Here is a 10024-nt window from a genome sequence, read left to right as displayed (position 1 = left end):
ATGTGTGTAGCACCAAGAATGCCGGCCTCCAAATGGTCTGTGGGTCCCTACGCAGCGCAGCCGGCCACCGCGCCTCGTCTCTGCGGTGAGGCCTGGGCTCGCACAGATGGGCCGTCTCTCACCACCCACCTCAGAGGCAAAAAAGAGGATTCACACCCAGATCTCTAGAAAAATAATCAAAAGCAGATTTCTTCTCACGGCCAAGCTTCCTGGACATGGCGGCTCATTGCATCTTGGGAAAAAGTAAGCTGTCGGCACCGCCTCTCACATCCTTGAACCCCGTTCCTGCATAATCTTGGCCCTCTCACTGGGCTCGCTGCTCGCACCGTACGGAGTGTTGTGCAGCTCCTTGGAGACCACACAAAGGAATTCCGCCTGGTCTTCATTTCCATAATTGTAAGAGGAGCCGATGCTGCAGCTGCTCAAACTTCCAGCCGTCAGACGTGGTGGACACCATCTGCGTGAGCTCTTCCTCCTGACACTGCAGCACACGGCACCTGTGATGTTTTGCTGTCTCGTTCTCTAATTTTATCCTTTACAAGTTTCATTAGTGAGGTGATATTGTTAAATTCTGCTTCCCCCAATACTGCTTCCTCGGCGAGGTCTTTGGTGATGACTAGCTTCCCTTGCCTCAGCTAGTTCAGCACAGGCCCAAAGTAGGTGGGATCTCTGTCCATCAAGTAGGCACCTGTTTCATCCTTGTCCGAGTCCAGGTCCGGGTCGGCCTGGCACAGGCGGCACAGCGTCTGTCGAGTGGTGAGGAAATAGGTGCCGCCCACGTTGAGCCGGACCCACTTGATCACACAGCTGGGGCGCTGGGCCAGGGCGCCGAGCCCCGCCCCGAGGCTCCCGGGGCTGGCAGCAGCTCACTCTTGGCCAGCATCTTCACCACCAGGCAAGCACCTGCCCTGAGCAACTGGTTCTTGTGGGCTTTGAAAATGTGTGTGTGTGACAGAGAGAGAGAGAGAGAGGATGTTTTTAAATAATGCAGTAATGGTGGAAGCCACAGAAACAAGGTGCGGGGAATCTGCAGGTGCCATGGGGTTCTGAGGCACAATGTTGCCTGGACTTCTAGAAGGATGCCCCTCACTGTCAGACTAGGGAGCTCCCAGGGGAGCGGCAGGGGACAGGAGGAGACGACCACTACACCCCATGCTCAACCTCGATGGTGCTGTGGCGTTGTCCGATAAATGGAGACAGCAGGAAGGGCTGCTGGTAGCAGAGACACCTGCATTTCCTGTCATCTTCATCCTGATGAAGGCTCCACCCAGCCAAGCTGGTGGATTACAGAGAACCTGAAACCCACACACTGCAGTCATGTCTTTCCAAGCCGTCTTTGGAACCAACTGCCAACACCAGCTCATGCTCCAGTTCTGCAGAGGTAAATGGTGTGTGTGTGTGTGTGTGTGTGTGTGTGTGTTCTCCATGGACTTACCTACAAATAATTACATACAAGAACATATTTTAAACAAGAGCACATACATTACCACATTTTAAATAGGTAGGAAAGAATAAATATGGTGTTATGGTAGAGAAGCAGACGGCCATCCATGAATGAGAAGCATGGGTCCCCAAACCTTGCCAAGAAAGAAACCAACACAGCACAAGCGCCTCAGGTTTTTGCACACTATGTCATCTATCACACCCGGCCTGCGCTTCAGATTCTGGGCCTGTCATCTCCAGGGAGGGGCCACCAAGTTAGAAGCAGCTCATTACTGTCGATGCTGTGGGCAGCCAGAGATGTCACAGCACAAGGACATTGAACCTGCAGCTGGGGTGAGGTGTCTAACAGCAGGCGAGCCCAGCTCCAAAGGGAAAGTCTTGGTTTAGGGTAGAATTTCAGAATTTCTTTTTCTGTTTTTATTATTATTGTTGTTGTTATTTTATGATACAGTTCTATAGACACTGGGATTTCCCTTCTCTCCCTCCCCAAATTCCCCCCTACCACACACTGGTTCCCCCATATTATTACAATAGTATAGTTCTTCATAAACAGTTAAGTCCATCATTGTGGCCATGGATAATGACAGAGTCCAGCATCCTATTGTCAAGTTATATTTAACAGTTTCATTGGGAGTTCATCTTGGATCTGGAAGTAGAGATGTATACTGCATTGTGTCCTCATATCTGGATATGATAGTCTGCATTACACAGTTTCCTTAAATGAAAAGCCACAAAACAAAATCGACAGGAAGAAATATAGAAATTTACAATGCCTTGAGGCTAAATAACATGCTACTGAATCACTAATGTGTCACTGAAGAAATGAAAAAGACAATCAAGAAGCTTCTTGAAGAAAAGCTGCCACTGAAGAATTTCATATGAGACAAAAAAAGCTGCTTTGAAGAAATGCAGATAAAATCAAGAAACATCAAAATCCATGTAATATTGTTTCTGTTGATCTTTGCTAGTGAGATATGGCTCCTTTAGGCAACAAATAAATAGGTTTTGTTCTTTGACCCAGTCCACTAATCTATGACGTTTGATTGATGAGTTTAACCTTTATATTCAAGGTTAATATGAATGGTGGCAATTTGGTACTGTCATTTTAGCAATGGGTTGTTCATTGATTAGTCATCTGTTGTTATTTTGCTGGGATGTTCTTCACATTTGTCTTTGACTTTCATGGGTGCTATTCCTCTTCTCTGTCAAGAGAACATCTCTAAGCATCATTTGTAGGGCAGTTCTGGAAGAGATGTATTCTTTGAGCTTTGCTTTACTGTGGAAGAATTTTATTTCATTTGCAAAGACAAAGGAAAGCTTTGCTGGGTACATTATTCTGAGCAGACAATTTTTCTCCTTTAAAATCTGGAATATTTCACCCAATTCTTTTCTGGCCTGTAGAGTTTCCTGTGAGAGGTCAGCTGTGAGTCTGATTGTCATTCCTCTACAGGTCAACTGATTTGTGTGTCACGTGACGATCTAAGGATCTTTTCCTTATGTTCAACTGAAGAGAGCTTGATGATCATGTGTCGTGGTGAAGATCGCTTTTGGTCAACCCTGTTTGCAGTTCTGTGCCCCTCCTGTATTATGTTTCCCAATTATTTCTCCAGATTAGGGAAATTTTCCTTTGTTATTTCACTGAAAACATTTTTAAACCCAGCTTCTCCTTCTGTACCATCTGGGACTCCCCTAACTCTTTTTTTTCCCCATGTCATGTTTATTTGGGTTCATTTTTTTTTTTACAGAGGAGTAATTATCTTAATTTATTTCTGTTACATAGTAATTATTTCCCCCAAAATTAAAGGTGACAAAATAGTCACTGCTTAACTCCCCATTCCCCTGTAACAATCCCACCCCTGTTACAATACAGTTAAAATAGCAATATTACATTAAATGGAAATTTTCTAAAGGTTTTTTCTTTTAACTTAGCAGTTTGTAATAATGAAGCAAGATTTTACAGAATTTTGTGCATTCTAGGGCAATCAAAACAGTCTTGCAACTCTAACAAGTCATATATTAACAAGTGAAGAGTAGAACAGTCTTAAGGGGTGAGCAGAGAAATCCCCAGTAACTTAGCAAGTGAAGAAGAACTGAACTCTACATCCTACTTAGTGAGTTCTAGGAAAAGCCAAGTCGGAGCCTGACCAGTAAGGTACAGGCTGAGCAATTATGGACCAGCTGACTTTGTGTCTGTTCAAAACTTTCTGTATCAGTCTCTCTCTCTATCTGAGCTCATTTGGGGCTCCTGAGCAACCTTGAGATGGTCAGTGCAAGAGAGGGTGGGGAGCCAGAGCTGGAACTAAGTAAGGACCAGGGAAAGCTCCTCTCCTGAGTCCACCCAGGGCTCCTGGCCGTTGTTCTGATGTCACCAGATCCTATGTGGAGGATTCTGGGCTGCTTCAATCCCCTGTGGGAAATCCCATAGGTAATGACCGACCTGGGTTCTCAGCCTACAAGGGCACTCCAATTCCCTGTGGTCTCCTCGGCAGTTGGGATGTGGTCCTTGGAGCCCGTCCTGACAGTCCTTGATGAAGTATCCACTGCTTCTGTGGCGAGAGCACTTGGGTTATGTTCTTGACTCTAGGATTTCCTGATGGATCCTCTGAAAAACTGTGGGTTTCTCTAAGGCTCCTCTGACCTCAGAGGTGCAAAAACTCCTTCGAATACAACACTGCCCCTGGAGAAGATGGAATCTCCAGAGGAACTGCATCGAAGAACTGAAAAACCTGATATGCTTTTAATATTCTTTTTGTTCCACAACAGGTTGGGAGGATAGAGAAATCTTCCACCTTCTTAGAATGTGTGAGGAAGATTTTAAGTATAATCTATTAAGATTGTAATAGGTCACTTACAGAGAACAGATTCTTAGCTGCATTAGACATTGGCAAAAATTATACAGACTTGCAGTGGGATCCAAGAGCAACCCTGAAAGCCTCTTAACAGGAGGTCATATGCACAGAGCAGGAGGGGACCCCTGGACAAAGCAAGAGGATAAGAGGAGGTCTGTATCCTAGTCCTATAACTCTTATATTTGGCCTTTTGATAGTGTCCATTAATTCTTGAATAATTTTCTTAGTTTGACTCAGTTCTTCTTCCAGCTTTTTTATTGTTTCCCCATTATGACAAAAAGTATCTCCCCTTCGGGCCCGGCGGCGTGGCCTAGCGGCTAAAGTCCTCGCCTTGAAAGCCCCGGGATCCCATATGGGCGCCGGTTCTAATCCCGGTAGTTCCACTTCCCATCCAGCTCCCTGCTTGTGGCTGGGAAAGCAGTCGAGGACGGCCCAGTGCATTGGGACCCTGCACCCGCGTGGGAGACCTGGAAGAGGTTCCCGGTTCCCGGCTTCGGATCGGCACAGCACCAGCCTTTGCGCTCACTTGGGGAGTGAATCATCGGACGGAAGATCTTCCTCTCTGTCTCTCCTCTCTGTATATCTGACTTTGTAATAAAATAAATAAATCTTTAAAAGAAAAAAAAAGTATCTCCCAATTCTGAGATTCTTTCTCCTGCCTCTTTCATTCTATAATGGAGACTTTGCACTGAGTTTTTACTTGCTCCATTGTGTCCTTCATTTCCAATAATTCTGTTTGATTTTGTTTCCGTGTTGCTATTTCCTGTGTGACATAGTCATTAAATTCCTTGAATTCCTGTATGTACTTCTCATTGTTGATAAGGAGTTTTATAATCAACTTTTATTTTGAAAAAATGAAAATACTGCTACCATATCATTCAGCAATCACACTTCTTGGCTTTTCTTCAAAGTAGTGAAAAAAACAGGCTTACACAGAAATCTACACATGGGTGTTTAAAAGAGCTCTATTTATATTTGTTAAAATTTGGAAGCAGCCAAGATGTCCACAAACAGGTGAACAAACCAATGAACTGTGATACCTGTTGGCACTGAGAAAAAAAAAAAAGTGAGCTAATGGGCCATCGGAGGGAACTTTATTGTCCATGCCTGGGTGAAAAAAGTCACTCTGAAGAGCACTTCCAGCTACAGGACACACTGGAGGCTAAAGCTGCAGATACCGGAGCAATGCTGGCTGCTGCTGGAGCTCTGCATGAGCCAGGGAAGAGCCAGCAGGGCACAGAGGTGGTTAGGGCTGTGGCGTACTCTGGGGATTCTAAGGGATGCATGCATGGCCTTGTACCTGTGTCCAAATCCATGGGATGTACAAGCCCAAGCTGAACCCTGGTGCACCCAGGGACTTCAGGGGATGAGGGTCCATCTGTCCACTCACCCGTTGCAGTGGATGGGCTCTCGGGGCGAGCGCGGGATGCTGATGAGAAGGGAGACTGTGCTCCTATGAGAGTGGAGACCACATTTATTGTACTTCCCGCTCAATTTTTCTGTGAGCTCAGACCTACGCTCAAAAAGCAAGTCCATTTTTTAAATGTATAATTGCATTTGCAAGTATAGGTAAATCATCCCAGCCCTCGGTGCTCTCAATGCGTCAGTTCAATCGCTGGGAATGACACAAGAGACTGGGGCTGGAGAACGAACTGGAGACTTCAGGAAGAACATGCCTCAGGGGTGCTTTCTTCTCCCTGGGCACGTCTTGTCCCCGTCTCCCCTCCAGAGCTTCTCACCTTACTCAGCATACCTCTGCACTGTGGGAGCTCTTGTCCCTTTGTCCCGTGGCACAGAGCCACTTTCTTTCTTTTTTTTTTTTTAAGATTTATTTACTTTTTTATTGGAAAGTCAGATATACAGAGAGGAGGACAGAAAGAGAGGAAGATCTTCCATCCGATGGTTCACTCTCCAAGTGACTGCAACGGCTGGAGCTGAGCCAATCTGAAACCAGGAGCCAGGAGCTCTTCCAGGTCTCCTACCCAGGTGCAGGGTCCCAAGGGTTTGAGCCATCCTCAACTGCTGTCCCAGGCCACAAGCAGGGAGCTGGATGGGAAGCGGGGCCGCTGGGATTAGAACTGGCACCCATATGGGATCCCAGAGCGTGCAAAGCGAGGACTTTAACCACTACGCTATCACGCCGACCCCGAGCCACTTTCACCAGGGTCTTCTACACAGTGAGCTGCTGAAGGATGGGAGGGGCACATGGTCCTAGAATGCAGCCTCAAGGGTAAATGAATGAAAGGCTCATTCATTCTCTCTCTCCCTCTGTCTCCCCAGGAAAGGAGGAAACAAGCTGACACAAGCTGAGATTAAAACTGTAGCTCAAACAGGAAAGACAGCACAGAGAAAGGGACACAAGTGGGGTGGGGAGGGAAGACAGGGAGAGTGAGAGAGAGAGAAACAGAGGGAGGAGGAAGGATGCAGAGAGGAGGAGGTGAGAGCTGAGGTGTGGCAGGACTTCCCTCCGAAGTCCAGTATCTGTCTGAGCGTGCCCTGGCTTGAGATGCGTTCTCATTCATTTTCACGCAGCAGAGCTGGCAGCCAGGGCAAACAGTACCAATCCAGACAGGTGGTTCCCTTCTGGGCTGTGTCCGTGTTCCAAGCATCCTGCTTGTTCCTGGCTTCATTACTGGCATGAACACAGCAGGGGATCCAATGGCTTGCTGGAATCACATCTCGGCTCTTCCCACTTCTCTCCCAAGGAACCCTGGTACTTCCTGCCTCAATGTCCCCAGCACCCTTGGAGGTTCTTGGCTGTTTTCCTTCACCCCAGCACGGCCCTTAGTACATGCAGAAAGCATGCATGGAAGAGTTGATAACCAGCCAGTCAGATACCCAACCCCAACCCACAAACCCACTCTTCTGTGAGTGGGGTCCTGTCCAACACAGGATGCTCTACCCCACCCTGGGAGCACTCCCTCAGTCAGCCTGGGTAGGCCTGAAAACCCACACTTCTAGCAAGTTCCCAGGGATGCTGGGGCTGCCAGACCAAGGACCACACTTTGGGAATCAAAGCTGGAGTCCTCGTTGAACGTGTCGGGGAAGGGGCGCCAGCTTGGGAAGGAGACCTGGAGATGGCTGGCTTCCGCAGACACTTCCCGAACACCGGCCAGCAGGTGTGCTACGTGGGCCTGCACAGAGGGAGCCGATAGCTAAACCTTCCCTGGCTGCTCAGCACCTCCCACTGCGCTGGCTGGGAATGCCAGATCACCCCTGTGGACTCTCTCACAGCACCCAGCTCCCAAGTGCAAAGGCCCAGCTCTGCCCACATCCTTCCACCTGGAGCTTTCTCAGAACATGACGACCAAGGTCTCACCATGAATCCAGAGATCACACGCACCTTTACCCTGTGATATTCCATCTGGCCCGCACACTGGCTCCTCTGGAGCTGGTCCTTGTAGAGACAGGAGACAGTTAAGAGGTAACCCCAGGAGGGTGCTCAAGGCTGATGGGTACCTGAAACACCCCTAGCACGTCTCTGCCCAGGGCCACTCCCCCACCTGCGAGCATCCTCCTGCTGCCATGGGCATGACTTCTGGGCCCGGGCTTGCTCTTCCCTGTCCATTTCCCCATACATCTTGGTCACGGGGCAGAGCGGCTAAAACCACAGACCCCTCCCATGCCCCTACATGGCACTCACTCACAGGGCCCAGGAAGGACAAGGCGGTGTGGGGGATTCTGTGCTGCAGGCAAACACCCTGTCACTCAGTCACGGTGAGTCACCTTCCTGCCTGCTCTGTTGCTTCCCTGTTCCGAGCATGCCTTGACTGCTGGCACCTGCCGGCTGAACTAGGCTCCTGTCAGGGCACACAGTAGATTCTGACCTGCAAGCCCAACTGGAAATCTGCTGACAGCTGCTGCAAAGGCTTCTGAATAGGCAGCAGTTGTAGCACTATTCACTGGGGGTGATGCTGCTTCTGAATGCTCTGTCCGATTCCATGAATCAATTTCACCACCGCTCACTCTTCTGTTAACGTTGTTAAACGTTGAAGTCATACCACTGTGTCATTGATTCTCCAACCTTTCTCTTTCCCAATACCTTTAAAACAGGCCAAGGAGTTCTGAGCTTCTTTTTTATTTTCAGTAATAGAAGTTTAGTCATTTTCACCTGATGTAAAGCAGTCAAGCTTTTAACGCTGGCACCAGCACCAGCATCCTATATGGCAGCCAGTTCATGTCACAGCCGCTCCACTTCTGAGCCAGCTCCTAGTAACTCCCTGGGAAAGCAAAAGAGGATGGCCTGAATGTTTGGGCTTGGCAACCACATGGCAGAACCAGAAGAAGTTCCGAGCTCCTGGCTTCAGCCTGGCCCAGTCCTAGCCATGTGGCCTTTTGGGGAGTGAAACAATGGATAGAGGGTCTCTTTCTGTCTCTCTCTTTGTAACTCCCTTTCAGATAAATAAATGTTTTACATGAAAAAGAAACCAAGTCTTTAAAATGTGTGATCCAATGATGCTGGGAACCTGCTGAACTGAAGATTTGCAACACAGAGAACAGGATGGATGTTGTGGGAGAAGAGGTGTCCCTGTGACGTTAGTCACAATAACAAGGGCCTGGGGCTGGCATGTGGCATAACCAGCATCCACTGGCAGTGTTGGCATCCAAAAGTAGCACCAGTTGTAGTTCTGGCTGCTCAATTTGCGATCCGGCATCCTGCTAATGACCAGAGAAAGCAGCGGGACATGGCACGAGGCCTCAGGCCCCTTCGCCCACTTGGGAAACTCGGAAGAAACTCCTGATTTCAGACGGGCTAGCTCTAGGTGTTGCCCCTGCGGAGTGAATCATTGGATGGAACACCTCTCCTTGTACCTGCCTCTCCCTCTTCATAGTTCTTTCAACCAAAATACGTGCATCTTTAAAAAAAAAAAAAGGTCTTTTCCAGCTTACTCACCCTGCCTCAAATCCACTCAGACCTTAAAGCTTACAACTCTCGCCATGTGCAGTTTCTCAGGCTTTGCCTCTGTATCCAGGTCTTGCTTTCAAATGGGAGATTCCAAGGGGACCATGCTGTGGCATAAATCTCACCACTTAGGACACTGGCATCCCATATGAGTGCAGGGCGGAGACCCAGATGCCCCGCTCCCCATCCAGCTGCCTGCTGATGCACCTGGCACAGCATCGCAGGATGGCTCAAGCTTGGGAACCTGCACTCATTTGCATTTATTCTTGCATTTATTCAAGATTCTTGTTCATGCCAAGTAGGGACACAATAAGCGCAAGCGAAGGCAGACGGGGCAGGCGCTTGCATTGTGCCTTCACAATGGTGGAGCAGTTCTCATTTCACCAAGGGGATATTTAGTGCATCATTCCTAAACTGTGTTAAGAGTGTACATAAAATGTGCTGCCACACACACAAGTCTCATCAATCACAAACATTTTCTCCATTGGAAGGTTATTAATTCAAAGCAGAGAATATTCTTTTTAAAAATATTTATTTTTATTGGAAAGTCAGACACACAGAGAGCAGGAGAGAAAGAGAGGAAGATCTTCCATCTGCTGATTCACTCCCCAAGTAGCCGCAACAGCCAGAGCCGCGCTGATCTGGAGCCAGGATCCTGGAGCATCTTCTGGGTCTCCCACAAGGGTGCAGGGCCCCAAGGCTTTGGGCGGTCCTCTACTGTTTTCCCAGGCCACAAGCAGGGAGCTGGATGGGAAGCGGGGCCTCCAGGACACGAACTGGTGCCCATATGGGATCCCAGAGCATGCCAAGCAGGGACTTTATCCACTAG

General features: G+C 48.3%; 1 pseudogene; it reads right to left on the bottom strand.

Annotated features, from left to right (window-relative positions):
- Nucleotides 1-252: 252 nt before the first annotated feature.
- LOC101524992 (BTB/POZ domain-containing protein KCTD5-like) lies at nucleotides 253-7872 on the bottom strand (annotated as a pseudogene).
- Nucleotides 7873-10024: the final 2152 nt, after the last annotated feature.

This window comes from Ochotona princeps, chromosome 1 (genome assembly GCF_030435755.1).
Source record: "Ochotona princeps isolate mOchPri1 chromosome 1, mOchPri1.hap1, whole genome shotgun sequence".
NCBI lineage: Eukaryota > Metazoa > Chordata > Mammalia > Lagomorpha > Ochotonidae > Ochotona > Ochotona princeps.
Note: the sequence above shows the minus strand (reverse complement) of the source record. Positions and strands in the feature narration are given on the sequence as shown.